Source organism: Elephas maximus, chromosome Y (genome assembly GCF_024166365.1).
Source record: "Elephas maximus indicus isolate mEleMax1 chromosome Y, mEleMax1 primary haplotype, whole genome shotgun sequence".
NCBI lineage: Eukaryota > Metazoa > Chordata > Mammalia > Proboscidea > Elephantidae > Elephas > Elephas maximus.
Window position 1 is genome coordinate 11,808,485 of NC_064847.1, and position 16,464 is coordinate 11,824,948.

The 16,464-nt window shown below is 39.9% G+C and overlaps 1 pseudogene; it reads right to left on the reverse strand.

Annotated features, from left to right (window-relative positions):
* Positions 1 to 9,237: 9,237 nt before the first annotated feature.
* On the reverse strand, positions 9,238 to 12,448 carry LOC126069854 (tyrosine-protein phosphatase non-receptor type 12-like; annotated as a pseudogene).
* Between the last annotated feature and the right edge of the window lie 4,016 nt (positions 12,449 to 16,464).

A 16,464-nucleotide genomic window follows, 5' to 3' on the forward strand; every position in this document is an offset into this window, starting at 1 on the left:
CAAACAGATGCAGCACTGGAGGTTCTTACTCGTCTCTGCCAAGAATTATGGAAGACATCTTCCTAGCCAACTGACTGGAAGAGACACATGTTTATGCCTATTCCCAAGAAAGTTGATCTAACCGAATGTGGAAATTATAGAATAATATCATTAATATCACACAGAAGGAAAATTTTGCTGAAGATCACTCAAAACCGGCTGCAGCAGTATATCAAAAGGGAGCAGCCAGAAATTCAGGCTGGTTTCAGAAAAGGATGTGGTACTAGGAATATCCCTGCATATCTGGTATGAATCTCACTTGGTCCTGGTGAATTGTATTTTTGATACCTTGTTGAATTCTACTGGCTAGAATTTTTGAGGTATTTTGCATCTAAGTTCATGAGGGATATAGGTCTGAAATTTTCTTTTTTTCTGGTGTCTTTACCTGATTTTGGTATCAGGGATATGGTGACTTCATAGAATGAGTTTGGTAGTATTCCATCCTTTTCTATGCTCTGAAATACCTTTAGTAGTAGTGGTATTAATTCTTCTCTGAAAGTTTGGTAGAACTCTGCAGTGAAGCTGTCCGGACCAGGGCTTTTTTGTTGTTGGGAGTTTTTTGATTACCTTTTCATCTCTTTTTTGGTTATGGGTCTATTTAGTTGTTCTACCTCTGTTTGTGTTAGTTTAGGTAGGTAGCGTGTTTCTAGGAATTCATCCATTTCTTCTAGGTTTTCCAATTTGTTTGAGTATAGTTTTTCATAGGAATCTGATATGATTCTTTTAATTTCAGTTGGGTCTGTTGTAATATCACCCATCTCATTTCTTATTTGGGTTATCTTTGGTCAGTTTGGCCAATGGCTTATCGATTTTGTTGGTTTTTTCAAAGAAGCAGCTTTTGGGCTTGTTAATTCTTTCAATTGTATTTCCGTTTTCTATTTCTTTTAGTTCTGCCCTAATTTTTATTATTTGTTTTCTTCTAGTGTCTGAGGGTTTCTTTTGTTGCCCTCTTTCTATTTGTTCAAGTTGTAGGGATAATTATTTGATTTGGGCACTTTCTTCTTTTTGTATGTGTGCATTTACTGGTATAAATTTTACCTCTAAGCACTGCTTTCCCTGTGTCCCAAAGATTCTGATAGGTAGTGTTTTCATTCTCATTGGATTCTGTGAATTTCTTCATTCTTAATGTCTTCTACAATCTAGTCTTTTTTGAGCAGGGTATTGTTCAGTTTTGAAGTGTTTGATTTCTTTTCCTTGCTTATTCTGGTGTTGTTTTCCAGTTTTATGGCCTTATGGTCAAAGAAGATGCTTTGTAGTATTTTAATGTTTTGGATTCTGCTAATACTTGCTTTATGCCCTAATATGTGGCCTATTATAGAGAATGTTCCACATGCACTAGAAAAGAAAGTACATTTGGTTGCTGTTGGGTGGAGTATTTTGTATATGTCTATGAGGTCAAGTTGGTTGATTGTGGCATTTAGATCTTCCATATCTTTATTGAGCTTCTTTCTGGATGTCCTGTCCTTCTCTGAAAGTGGTGTGTTGAAGTCTCCTACTATTATTGTAGAGCTGTCTATCTCACTTTTCAATGCTATATAGAGTTTGTTTTATGTATCTTGCATCCCTGTCATTGGGTGTATAAATATTTAGTATGGTTATATCTTCTTGGTATATTGTCCCTTTAATCATTATATAGCGTCCTTCCTTATCCTTTATGATGCATTTGACTTTAAAATCTATTTTGTCAGAAATTAATTTTGCCACTCATGCTCTTTTTTGATTGTTATTTGCTTGATATATTTTTTCCATCCTTGGAGTTTTAGTATGTGTCTCTAAGTCTAAGGTGTGTCTCTTGTAGGCAGCATATAGACAGGTCGTGTTTTTTAATTCATTCTGCCATTCTATCTCTGTATTGGTACATTTTGTCCATTTACATTCAGCGTAATTATGAGTAGGTATGAATTTAGCGCTATCATTTTGATGTCTTTTTTTGTGTGTTGTTGACAGTTTTTTTCCCCCTCTTAATTTTATTGGCTGAGTAGATTAGTTTTATAGATTGTCCTTTCCTTATGTTCTTTGTTGTTGATTTTGTTTCTGACGAGTCTCTATTTTTTCTTGTATTTTTTTTTGATGTGTAGGATAGTTTGTGTCATTTGTGATTACCTTATTATTTACTCCTATTTTTCTAAATTTAAACGTAATTTTTATTTCTTTGTATCACCTTATCTTCTTCTCCATATGGAAGATCTATAACTATATTTCTTAGTCCCTCTTTATTGTTTTTATGTTGTCTTCTTTTACATAGTAACATCACTGTTACCCTGTTTTCAGGGTTTTTTTTTTTTAATCTTGATTCCCCCCCATCTCCCCATCTGGGTTTACTTCTAATTGCTGTGTCCTGTGTTCTAGTCTTGGGTTGATACCTGATATTATTAATTTTCTAACCAAAGAACTACCTTTAGTATTTCTTGTAGTTTTGGTTTGGTTTTTACGAATTCCCTAAACTTCTGCTCATCTGGAAGTGTTGTAATTTTACCTTTATATTTGAAAGACATTTTTGCTGGATATAAGATTCTTTGCTGGGAATTTTTTTTCTTCAACTTTTTATATAAGTCATTCTGCTGCCTTCTTGCCTGCGTTGGTTCTGCCGAGTAGTCCGAGCTTATTCTTATTTTCTCTTCTTTGTAGGTGACTTTTTGTTTATCCCCAGCTGCTCTTAAAATTCTCTGTTTATCTTTCGTTTTGGCAAGTTTGACTGTAATATGTCTTGGTGGCTTTCTTTTAAGATCTACCTTATGTGGAGTTCAATGAGCATCTTGGATAGATATCTTCTTATCTTACACAATATCAGGGGAGTTTTCTGCCAACAAATCTTCAAAAATTCTCTCTGTATTTTCTGTTATCCCTCCTTGTTCTCGTCCTCCAATCACTCGTAGGTTATTTCTCTTGATAGAGTTCCACAGGATTCTTAAGGGTTCTTCTTTTTTTTTTAGATTGTTTTATCTGATTTTTCTTCAAATATATTAGTGCCAAGTGCTTTATCTTCAAGTTCAGAAATTCTGCCTCCACTTGCTCAGTTCTACTCCTCTGACTTCTATTGAGTTGTCTAATTCTGTAATTTTATTGTTAATCTTTTGGATTTCTGAATGCTCTCTCTCTATGGATTCTTGCAGCTTACTAATTTTTTCACTACGTTCTTGAAAAATCTTTTTGATTTCTTCAGCTGCTTTATCTCTGTGTTCCTTGGCTTTTTCTGTAGATTGCCTTATTTCATTTCTGAGCTCATCCCTGATGTCTTGAAGCATTCTGTATATTAGTTTTTTATATTCTACATCTGGCAATTCCAGGAATGTATCTACATCTGGGAATGATTTTGATTCTTTGATTTGGGGGTTTTTGGAAGCAATCATGGTCTGCTTCCTTACGTGATTTGATATTGACTGCTGTCTCCAAGCCATCTATAAGACATTGTAATGTTTTCTTTTAATATTTGCTCACTGAGTTTTATCTTCTTGTTTTGTTTTGTTACAGTACACCCAAATGGGCTGCTAGATTGTGCTATCTTGATTGTTATAGCTTTTGAATCACTTACGTCCTGTTACAAGCTGGTCTGAGCTGTTACCAGGTATATGAGCCTATGAGTCCATTCAGTATTCTTGAATAGAATCAGCTCAGGTGTCCTAGTCCTCAGGGTCACCTAGTGTGTGGTATAGGCTCTCACCTACTAACTTAGAGGAGTAGTGGTGATGGTCATAGGCACCAGTTTCTAGTAGTGGCAGGAGGTCACACTCCAAGGAGGGCAGGACGCTGACGGTAAGGTAAGAGTATCTCTATTCTCTAGAGCACTCTGGTGGGTGGACTCTGCAGTTGTACCTTAGGTACCCAATGCTTGTACCTCTATAGACTGGTAGGTGTCATTATCCTCAGTCCCCTATAGCAGGTGGCTAGGTGGTATGGGTGGAGCCTCAGCCCCCAGTTCCCTGCTGTGGATCAGCGAGGGCTCTGTTTAATAGGTAGAGAGGTATCTGACCTCCAAACCTTGCCTTTCCACTGCACAGCTAAAACAGTTACAGTCAGATCTCTATCAGAATTGCCTTTGCATTATAATAGCCACCTGGCTACCTGTAGGGATGAAAGCTAAAGACTGTGGGTCTCTTATGCCTGGATGGAGCTGGTTCTATATTGTTATTCCAGTTTAGGGAAGTCAGGGAAGGATTTTTCCTCTGATTGTTAAATGCTGCTTTTCTCAGGCCAGGAGAATGGGCTAGGAAAAAAAAAAAAAAGGCAGTGCACTTCACTTTCTGGCCCAGGGAATTGCAATGTTAATGAAGCCAGCTGGGGCAGGGAGGGGACGGATCAGATAGTTATTAGAGAGTAGTGAGGCAAGATAGACAAAGTTACTTATATTGTTTGGTGAGGACTGTTTTTTCTGAGATTCCAGAGGGTGTGTAGCTTGTGTGCCCTGGCTGGTTCCCTGCTAAGACTGCCCCAGAGGTTTAGGGCTGCATCCCGTGCTTGTGCCATCTCAGGAAGCCATAATCAGCTCCTTCATGCTTAGTCCAAAGCCCAGTGCCAAGGTTTCCTGTTTGGGACGCTGTGCTCCAGGCTCTAAAACCAGTCGCTGCTTCCCCCAAGGTTTTTTGTTTGCTTGTCAGCCGCATTGGTGTGCAGCCTGCATCCCCTCTGATGTTGGTTCCAAGGATTAGGCCTGCATCCGTGCTTGCCCCATCTCAGTAAGCCACATTCAGCCCCACCACTCTGATACCAGGGAACTACGAGGACTCAAGGCTGCGGCATGGCACACTGGCTCTGGAAGCCATTGCTGCTTCAGCGTGTGGCTTTTTGCTCCCCTGTCACTCAGGTCAACTCCTTAGTTCTGTGTTTGATGGTCAGGGTTTGTAGATTGTCCTGTATGTAATCCATTCACTTGTTTTTTTGAGCCTTTGTTGCAAGAGGGATAGCCAGAAGCTTCTACCTAGTCAGCCATCTTGGTCCTGCCGGTTTTCTGTATTATATTCTTTCATTCTAGTCACTGCTTGGGCCTCTCTAGATGAGATTTCATTCCCTTCAGTTTGCTGATTTGAATGGGTCATTGTTTCCTTTATCTTTGTGCCCTCTGATTTTTTGTTGTTGCATAGAGCTTTTGAGAGTTAACTTTCTTAGTTCTCCTTAATATTTGCTGCCTTGCACTACTTTCTGCAAGAAACTCTTAGCTGGGCAGAAACTTTGGACTTTGTTTATCCTTTCTTCTTCCTCTCTGATAGCTCCTCCCTGCTCCCTGATTTGATTAGAAAGTTCCAGGTCTAGGTTTTCGACTTTCAATGTCGCTAAACACAACAGAGAACATTCAGTGATCAGTACGTCCACCAGAGGGCACAGCCACACAGGAGGTAAAATTGCACAGCAATCCACCTGTTCATCTGGGCTGAGAAGACTTCTGTACTTATCACTCTGTCCCCTGCTGTCTTTCTGCAGCCCATGATTTCAGTGGGAAAGCTAACATCTAGTAAGGCCCCTGCAGGGCTTGTTGGTGCCCTCAGATTTTGCCAGAGGCTTTTTTCTATACTCTTTGGGGATTGCTTAAATCTGAGCTGGCATTCAGGGGCGGTACAGGCTGACTTTCCTCTTTCAGGAGAAGGAGAAGCTGACTCCCCAGACCAGCTTCTGAGAGATCACTTTTGTTCGTTTCAGAACCAGAGCAGCCCTGTGATGGCTGGGGGTGCTGTTTTCACTTAAGTGGCCTGTGTCCTAGCTCCCTGCAGAGGACCTCATGAGCAATTTGTATCCATCCAGCCACCGATAGTTACCTAATGTTATTGGGATAGGAGAGGGGAAGACAGACCTGTAGTGATCCGCAGGTAGATCTGTCCTGTTGATTTTGGAGGTCTAAGCTATGGGATTTGCAGACAGGCAGAATGCTGGCTGTTAAAGTAGACTTCCCTGCAGGGATTCTTTTGTAACATTTGCAGCAGCCTGGAAGGCAACAGTTACTGGGAAGGGGAGGGCCTGGAAGTCTCTGAATGGACTTCTAAGTAGGTCTGTCTTGTCGATTTCAGAGCTGCATCAGTAGTAATTTATCTCTGTGTGCAGACTCTACTCCAGGAACATGCTTATTAACTTAAAGCAGTTTTACTCAGTGTTATCACTGATCAGAAGGGGGTACAGACTGACCCAAAATGAGCCCCTGGGAAATCTGTCCTGTTGATTTTATGTGCCTTAGCTGTGGCATGCACAGAAAGGCATGCAGAATCCTGGTTATGAGAACAGGCTCCACTGCATGGGACCTTCTGTAGCAGTTTGAAGCCACCTGGAGATGACAGTTACTGGGTGGGAAATCGGTTGGCATGCTCTGAACAGAACCCTCAAGGAGGTCTGCCTTGTTGATTTTACAGCAGAAGCTTGGAGTCCCTCCTGTCTCTTTGCACAGGGATGGGCTGTGGTAAAGGAAGCAGGCTCCTTTACAGGGTTCACTTCCCCAGTTCACAGCAGCTGGCTGTCTGCATGGCTTCAGGGAGGAATGGTGGAAGAAGTGATTTTCCTACCTTATCCTATTCATTGTTGATTTCTTGATTCTTGTCTGTCTGCAATTATCTGCTACTGTCCTCTGCTCACTGATTCAGAGTCCCTCAAGGCCAAGAACCGTTTTCTTGCATTTCTTGATGTTTGAGGTCTGCACCCCACTTTTCTCCAGTTCTGTCAGGGACTCTCTGTTGTATATGTTCCCTGTCAGGACAATCACTGGTGGTAGGTGGGTACCATCTAGTTCTTTCAGTCTTAGGCTTATAGAGTCTTTGGCTTATGTGGCCCTTTCTTTTTCTCTTGGGCCCATATTTTCCTTGTGTCTTTGGTGTTCATCCTCACTTTGTTCCAGGTGGGTTGAGACCAATTGATATATCTTAGATGGTCGTTTGCTAGCTTTTGAGACTCCAACACCACTCACCAAATTGGGATGCAGAACATTTTCTTGTTGAAGTTTGTTATGCCAGTTGACCTAGATGTCCCCTGAAACCATGGTCCCCAGACCCTTGCCCCTGCTACTCTGTCCCTTGAAGTATTTGGTTGTATTCAGGAATCCCTTAGCTTTTGATTTAGACCATTTGTGCTGACTTCCCCTGTATTGTGTGTTGTGCATTTGTGCATGTTTTAAGCTTCCAAAGAAAAAACCACTGAAGTTGGTTTTTAGTTTTGAGCATGTAGAGAGTGCTGAAATGTGTCCAGAAACAGGATAGACAGTAAGCAGTATGTATGTACCTGATTGGGGTCTGTGCCTTGGAGAAGCTGAGCCAATGATATGTACTCTAAGTCAGAAAAAGAAAGTTTATTAGGAGATGACACCAACGGAGAGTCTTGCAGCAATGCAGGATGTCTTTATGAAGTCCTGAAAAGTAATTTTTACATCAGAGCTTACATATCATTTTTGTAAGGATTATGTAATATTTTCAAGCACATAGCCTGCAGTTGGTTGGATAAGTATATACCACAACTACGAGAAACTCTTTATTAAACTGAAGATACGCATGTTGGACATCCGTACTCTAATCTGTAGGTTGTAACAGGCAAAAAAATATAAAACTTTCTCAGCTGGTAGAACTGACTTGCCAAGTTTAGTCTGACCGAGATAAGGAGCAATAAAGACTGTTAGAAACCAAAAGCACCAGACAACCTTCCTAACTGCGCTTTTGCAGGCTGAAAGCCGTCTCCCAAGAGAACAAAGAAGAGGAGGGACACCAAGGCTGCAGGAGCCAAGAAGGCCTCACATCCTGTTGGAAAAAGACCAGTGCAGCTGGTGCAATAAAAAAAACTTATAGGTTACTTAGAGTATCATTATGGCATTATATATGTGAAGCTCTGAAGAGCCTATTTTAAAAAGCAGAAAACATGCTCCAAAGTTTTAGGGTCATGTGTAATATAAAAATAACCTTTTGCTTACAATTTACAAAATGCATTATCATTACAACCTTTAATGTCTGATAACCTGCAATGCTGGCTGCATGAATCCAGCAATTTTAAAATTCAGAAACCATTTTCTAAAACTTCAGGGCAAATTTACAGATAAGGTACACAAAGATTTAGAGCATGCAGAAATTTCTTGCGTCTGTTAATCATATTTTATGATTGCAGCTTCATCAAATTATATACCTACTTGTCTGTACAAACATAAAATAATGTATATGTGATTAACTATTAGTAAAAGAGTAGTCCTTACTCTCGGTTTATCATAAAAATATTACTATATTAACATGCCTACAAGCAGTGTGTAACAGGATTAAGGGATGTTAAGACAGCAATACTTGAAGTTACAAAATAAACAATATGTAATACTTTTTCTTTAGTGTAGTGTAGGCAGGTAGATCATCCTAGCCAAAAAAAAATTAAGGTAACAATCTACACTGCTGTTAGCCCCACGTTTTTAAAATGGAATACTAATTTGGCTTTTACTGGTGCTTGAGTTTTCCAGTATATCCACTCTTCAATTTTCAGCGTAGTTAGGTTCCAAATACCAGGTTGTCACATGAAATTGCCTATGCAGGAGTCAAGGACCTAGCCCATCTTTAGCACCAATATCACCCCCCTACTTCTCTTACTGCCTGTCAGGTGCCTCTGGTCCATCTTGGGATATGTGTGACATGGCAGGCCCCTCTTCCACACCATTCCTTTCCTACGCTGTGAAGCCTGAGGGGCAGAGGGTGGTGGTGGTGGAGATTGGTGTTGCCTGCTACCCTTGCTGCCCACCTCCTGCTGCCCACCTATTGCCACCCACTGCCTCCCTGGGTGGAAACCATGCTGATCCTCCATCCGTCCTGGCCCTACAGCACCATGAGGCCCCCTTCCTTCTCTTCCCTCTTCACATTTAGTACATCTGCCCCCACTGCCCTCCCTAGCATTTTGAGCCCTCACTTGCCCTCCCTTTGCTCACCTGTGGCCTTGTGTTGTTACACCATTTCCCTGCATCTCCCATGGTCATACTGAGATGTCATGGAATAATGGGACAAGGTATCCCACAGCTGGTCGTCCACCACCCTTTGTGTGGCCTGGTTGTCTCCGGGTGGCCTGTGGAGGGTGCCCCAGGTCAGGCCATGGCCTTGTGTGGGATTGGGACCATCCAAGGTGGTGTTTGAGAATGTTTTCAAAGTTGTAAGTGTGAAATACCAGATAACGAGATACTCAATAAGTGAGAAGTAGGTGTGTAACTTAAAGCATTTTTTAGCTCCCCAAATCATGTCCATTTAGTCGATCTCTTGGTCTTTTGAGTTTTGCTCAGTGATTACCAAAGTCCATGTCTGTATGGCTTTTGTTGTGCTTTCTGATATTTGATCTTCCTTGTCACTGAAAGTAGGTGGAAGTCTCAGTGAAAGTAGGTGAAAGTAGATGGAACATCTCCTACTGGATGTATATTTTTCATTTCCAGCATTTATCAAACCTTCAGTTTTTTTGTGTGTGTATTTGTTTAGACTGTTCTTGACTTTGAAGTTCACTCCATTCAGATTTTACAGATTTTTACTTATTTATTTATTTTTAATTTTTATTGTGCTTTAGGTGAAAGATTACAAATCAAATCAGTCTCTCACACAAAAATTTATATACTCTTTGCTGTATACTCCCACTTGTTCTCCCCCTAATGAGACAGCACACTCCTCTTCACCCTGTATTTCCATGTCCATTCAGTCCACTGAGGAGCTGACCACATAGTCTCATGTGTCTGCTTGATCCAAGAAGCTCACTCCTCGGCAGTATCATTTTCTACCTTATAGCCCAGTCCGATCCTTGTCTGAAAAGTTGCCTTTGGGAATGGTTCCTTTCTTGGGCTAACAGAAGGTCTGGAACTATCACCTATGCGGTTATTCTAGTTTCAGTCAGACCATTAAGTCTGGTCTTTTCACAAGAATTTGAGGTCTGCATCCCACTGCTATTCTGCTCCTTCAGGGATTCTCTGTTGTGTTCCCTGTCAGGGCAGTCATTGGTTGTAGCCGGACACCATCTAGTTCTTCTGGTCTAAGGCTGATGTAGTCTCTGGTTTGTGTGGCCCTTTCTGTCTCTTGGGCTTACAGTGACCTTGTGTCTTTGGAGTTTTTCATTCTCCTTTGTTCCAGGTGGGTTGAGACCAACTGATGCATCTTAGATGGCCACTTGCTAGTGTTTAAGACCCCAGATGGCACTCTCCAGAGTGGGATACAGAATGTTTTCTTAAAAGATTTTATTATGCCAATTGACCTAGATGTTTCCTCTTACAGATGTCTCATGTTCACTTGCTAATACAAAATATGCAGGAGTTTTTCCAGGTAAGGGAAGAAGCAAATCTTCTGTTAAATCTATATCATTTTTAGCACCTGAATATATCATTCCTGCTATATTATGTCTTGCTACGGACATTGGCAGTAGTAGAAATGCTTTCAGTGCCAGTGGCAGAAGAAACTGAGGCACTTGCTGTGGAAGTATTAGTTTTGTTCTTGGTCACAGCACCGTCAGAATTCCTTTCACCCGAGTCTGAGTCATCAAAGTGAATAGGATCAGTAAAACTGAGGGGTGCTCTGAATAGAGGTGACCTGTAATGATGATCCACAAGATTATGGGTTTCAACTTGTGTTATATGGCTTGGTGTTAAACTCACAGTTTTAATAGTTTGACAGTGGATATTGGAATAGTTGACTTCAGAGGAACCAGGCATGGATAGGGTGTTTTCAGGTCCATGGAATGATCTTATTGCATATCCTTTTTCATCAAGAGGCAAGCAGTCTAGCCTTGCAGGTGTGTTTGAATGCTTTTGTTTTTCTCCTAGTGGAATAGCTGAGGCTTTATTTCTTTGTTAAATTGCAGTCCACACAAGAATTCTGAGAAATATCAACTTTTAAATCCCTGACCTCAGCTCTGTGCCTTAGAGATCTTGTCAATTATATGAGGTGAAGCAGATTTAATTTTAATTGCATGTCTTCGATTCAAGAATATGTTCCTATTAAAACTTTTTGGTCCATCTTGGGGAGGGATCTTTTTAATTTGAAAACTTAAATTTCACTCCAGTTTTTTTTCTCTGTTCAATAGTTGACTTCAAAGCTTGTTTATTATAGTTTCTTTTCAGGTCTGATGAATGTTGTTTTGATGGAGACATGGACAACAATGGCTTTGGATGGTATCTGTCATTGTCCTTCCACACTGTAATGACTGTCAGAAAAGCTGAAAGGGGAGAAGGTGTCAAGATGGGTGGCACTGAGGTTCTGGTGGCTGCAGTATTTCTTCCTTTGCATTCCTTTCAACAAGACAACTAAGGGTCATTGGTGGTTGTGGAGCAGAAGAATCCAAGATCTATAGAGCTGACCATATTTTCAGTGTTAATTTTATTCCTTTCATCAGCAATTTTCTGGGCTCCATGAATTTCGTATAGTTGTAACTGTTTTTCTAACAGTCTATAGCTCTGTGAACGAGCTCATATTGTTCCATCTCTTACATTGCAGAATGCCTTTGTGTTCTCATTTCTTCTATTAAAAATGTTAAATTCCTTTGATTTTTTTCCCAGCTTTTGATAAATTGTCTGTATAACCTGGAGCCCTAGTGGCAGAGTGTTTAAACATTGGGCTGCTAAACAAAATTTACCAATTCAAATCTACCAGCCATTCTTTGGAAACACTATGGGGGAGTTCTACTCTGTCCTGTAGAGTTGCTATGAGTTGGAATCAGCTTGACAGCAACGGGTTTGGTTTTGTTTATGGTTATATGAAATCAATGGCACAAATGGCTCCTGTTCTTCCACAGCCTGCACTGTAGTGCGTACAAATAGGAACACCTTCATGTTCTTGGTATTTCGTCATTAAACTTATTATATCTAGAATAGAAGCAACTGATGAAAGAACATCATGGTCAGGCCAGTTCACATAATGAGATTGAAATAGCCTATGAGATTCATTTCAAAATTCAAGCAGCAGGGTCCTAATGAATAGTCTGTTCTTGCTTGTCCACCTTCACAAGAAATTTAAGTGGTGCAAATAGGGTTATAGGCATTCTTTATACAAATGCCAATAACACTCACATTTTTTACTTCCCATGTCAAATTCTCGACAGGCCATAACAACAATTGCAACATTGTATACCTGTGTCATCGTCCAAAAATCTATTAACTGTATTTGTTAAAGATCCTTTGGTTGCCACATAAAGTTTTGGCCCATACACACCCTTAATACAGTTTGCGTTGATATAGCCAAATTCTTGAGAAAGGAGTCTTTAATGTCTTTTTAACTCGATTGTGATCAAATGGCAATATGTCCTTATATATGTTCTTTTAAACATTTTCTTCTTGTTCTTCAGTGGCTGTGCAATAAATCTACTCTATATTTGGTAGACAATCTTCTTAATTGCATGATGTCCAGGTAACATCGTCCTTCCTATTGTAGTCCATACTCTTCAGGGCCTGGACCCTCTGGATGAATTTCCGCAGGATCTCCATTTGCTTCATCCTCTCGCATCCCCCCAACTGTGGTTGCTGCCCCTCCCACTGTGCACCTAGTCACTGCCCCCCGACCACCCACCCAGCTGCTGCCTCTCACTGTCCACCTGGTGCAGAGCCCACTCAGTCTTCTCCAGCTCATTCCCCCTTGCCCATTTTGTATCTCCTGATCCCCACCAACTCTCTGACCCCTTTTTTAAAATGCAAAACTGACTTTACATAGTTCATAATTTCATTTTTGCATAGATCTCAAAGTACTGTTATAAGGAAATAATGTTACTGGGGAAAGAATTAACTAAGGAGTATTGACACACTGAACACTAATGACCAAAGCTGGAAGAGTTGTGGAAAGACATCAAGGATATCATACATGAAATAAATCAAAGGTCATTAAAAAGACAGGAGAAAAAGAAATGACCTTTTGACAGAAAAAACACTGAAAATTGTTCTTTAGAACAGAGAAAAGTGAATGAAGGAAATGATGAAATGAAAAGAGGTGAACAGAAGATTTTAAAGGGTGACTCGAGAAGACAAGATTAAGTTAGTATAATGACATGTGCAAAGACCTGAAGTAAGAAAAATAAAAGAGATGAACATGATCATCATTTCTCAAGCTGTAATAACTAAAGAGAAAATTCAGGCCTTGAGTAGCATTACTGAAGGATTCTACAGGCAAAAGTTTAGTGGCGCAGGGAGCATCAAAAGAAGATGAAAATACAGAGAACTACAGAGTGCCAAAAAGAGCTGAACAGAGGATTTCAAAGGGTAGCTCGCGAAGACAGAGTAAAGTATTATAATGATATGTGCAAAGACCTGAAATTAGAAAACCAAAGGAAAGAACATGCTCAGCATTACTTGAGTTCAAAGAACTGAAGAAAAAACTCAAGCCTCAGGTTGCAATATTGAAGGATTCTATGGGGAAAATATTAAACGACACAAGAAGCATCAAAAGAAGATGGAAGGAATACACAGAGTCACTATAGCAAAAAGAATTGATATTCAGCCATTTCAATAGTTAGCATATGGTCACGAATTGATGGTATTGAAGGAAGAGGTCCAAACTGCACTGAAAGCATTGGCGAAAAACAAGGCTCCAGGACTTGATGGAATACCAGCTGAGATGTTTCAACAAACGGATGTAGTCCTGGAGGTGCTCACTTGTCAATGGCAAGAACTTTGGAAAATACCTACCTGGCCAACTGAATGGAAGAGATTCATATGTATGCCTACTCCAAAGAAAGCAATCAACCGAATGTGGAAATTGTGGAGCATTATCATTAATATCATACGCAAGTAAAATTTTGCTGAACATCATTCAAAAGCAGTACATTGACAGAATTGCCAGAAATTCAGGCTGGATTCAAAAGGGGATATGGAACCATGGCTATACCATTGCCGATGTCAGATGGATCTTGGCTGAAGGCAGAGGATACCAGTATGATGTTTACCTGTGTTTTACTGCCTGTGCAAAGATATTTGACTGTGTGGATCATAACAAATTAAGGATAATATTGCAAAAAATGACAATTTCAGAATGCTTAATTGTGCTCATGAGGAACCTGTACTTAGACCAGAGGCATTTTTTCAACCAAAACAAGCCAATACTATGTGGTCTAAAACTGGAGAAGATATGTGGCATTTACTTACTTCATATGCTGAACAAATAATCCAAGAAGCTGGACTATATGAAGAAGAGAGTTGCATCGTGATTACAAAAAAGGGAACTTACAAATTGGTGGAATGCAACACTACTATAGATTATTACATGAGTACAACCTGCAATTTTTAGTCCGTAAAAGTTTTTGCTTCTTATTTGGATTCAGTCTTAATCCCCTGAGTACCTCAATGGAAAGCATCAGAAAATGGAAGACTTATGAACAACTTGCAATATGCATATGACACCATCTTGATTACTAAAAGCAAAGATTACTTGAAGCACTTACTGATGAAGGCCAAATATTACAGCCTTCAGCATTGGTTGTAAAGAAAATGAAAATCCTTACATCTAGACCAATAATCAGCATAATGATAAATAGAAAATTGAAGTTTTCAAGTATTTCATTCTAATTGGATAAACAATCACTGTCCATGGAAGCAAATGTTATGAAATCAGAGGATGTATTGCATTGGGCAAATCTGCTGCAAAAGATCTCCTTAAAGTTTTAAAAGCAAAAATATCACTTTGATTACTAAGGTATACCTGACCCAAGCTATGGTCTTTTCAGTCTCTTCATATGCATGTGAATGCTGGACAATGAAAAAAGACAGAAGAATTGATGCATTTAAATTGTGCTGTTGGTGAAGATATAGAATATTCTTTGGTAAGAATGTTGACTGCCAGAAGAATGAACAAACAAATCAATCTTAGATGAAATACAACTGGGGTGCTCCTTAGAAGATGGGGAGGCTTTGGCTACTTGGGATTCCTTATTAGGAAAGATTAATTGCTAGAAAAAGACATCATGTTTGGTAAAATAGAGGATCAGGAAATAAGAGGAAATCCTTCAGTGTGATGATTTGATACAATAGCCTCAACAATGGGCTCAAACATATCAAAGATCATAAAGATGGTACAGGAATGGCCAGTGTGTACTTCCATTGTACATGAGGTCAGTATGAGTTGGGGTTGACTTGACAGCAATTAACAATAACAACAAAATTCCAGTAATAATATCCAAGGATTTTGAACACCAAGATAATTATGGTGATTGAGAAGCATTTCTACTGAGAAATTACAATTTCTTGGAACTTATGGTTTGGTGGAGAGAATGCAGTACCACTGTAGCTTATTACGTGAGTCCAGCCTAAAATTTTTAGTGTTTGTTTCCTTTTGGATTCAGCCTTAATTCCCAGAGTACTACCCTTGGAAAACAGAAGGTGTCATTAGGATTTAGTTAAGTGCAGACCTTCTTTATCTCTTTTTAAAAAAGACAACTTTATTAGATTCTGGTGCAGTTCAGATAGTGAGCATTTATATTTTATCTCTAATTTTTAATTTCTTGATTACATGTGATATTTAATTTGGTTCGAATTAATTATTCTTTTACGAAACTATCACATATTTCTATTTTATATGCAGGAAGCTTAAATTTAACTATATTTTGTTTACTGAGTTAAAGTTAACAAACAGTAATTTCTTCCATAGAAATGTGTAGCCTTGACACTGATTAGTTTTGTTCCATTGTAATGGTTGTAGCGGGTACTAGAACGCTGTCACCTGGGGCTAATATTGAATTTTGAGACCTCTCTGTCCTGTCCTCACCATTAATCCAAACCCCCCGTGATGTGTGCAGGGCACTGGGCTTGTACTGGAATGTTCCTGCCCCAATGGGACTCCCTGCTTAGTAGGATAAATAGACAGGAAACAGTGATACACAGATGGGTCCTGTGAATGGAGATGGGATTGAGGATGCTTTATTTGGTGGCAAGGGTCAGGCTCTCTGAGGACAATCCTAGAAGACAGAGGAGACAGATGTATATGAACAAGAAGGGTAGAAGGGTATAAGGGGTGGGAAGAAGGAGTGTGGCTCATCTGAGAAACAGAATGTCCAGTGAGGCTGAAGGACAGACAACTGGGGAAACGGGACACAGGATGAGATCAAGAACTTGTGCAAGGGCAGATATGTAGGGCCTTTTGTTGGCTGTGGTAGTGAGTTTAGATTTTATTTTGAGCGAATCAATAAGCCACCCAGGGATATAAGCACAGGCGAGACGTATTGTGAGCTTTTAAAAGATCACTTTGATGGTGTGTGACAAGTGGTTTGACTGTGCAAATGGAGAGAGCAGAAGCTGGGAGACCGTTTAGACCAGGTGTTTGGCAAACTTTTTCTGCAGAGGTCCACGTAGTAAATATTTTCAGCTTTGCAGGGCAGAGACTGTCTCTTACAACTGCTCCATTTTGCTGTTGTAGCATGTGTGCAGCCATGGACAGTATGTAGGCAAATGGATGTAGATGTGTGCCAATAAAACTTTATTACAAAATCATGCCATAATTTGCTGGCCCTGGTTTAGATTTTTGCAATAATCCTGGCAAAATATGTTGTTGTGTTCAG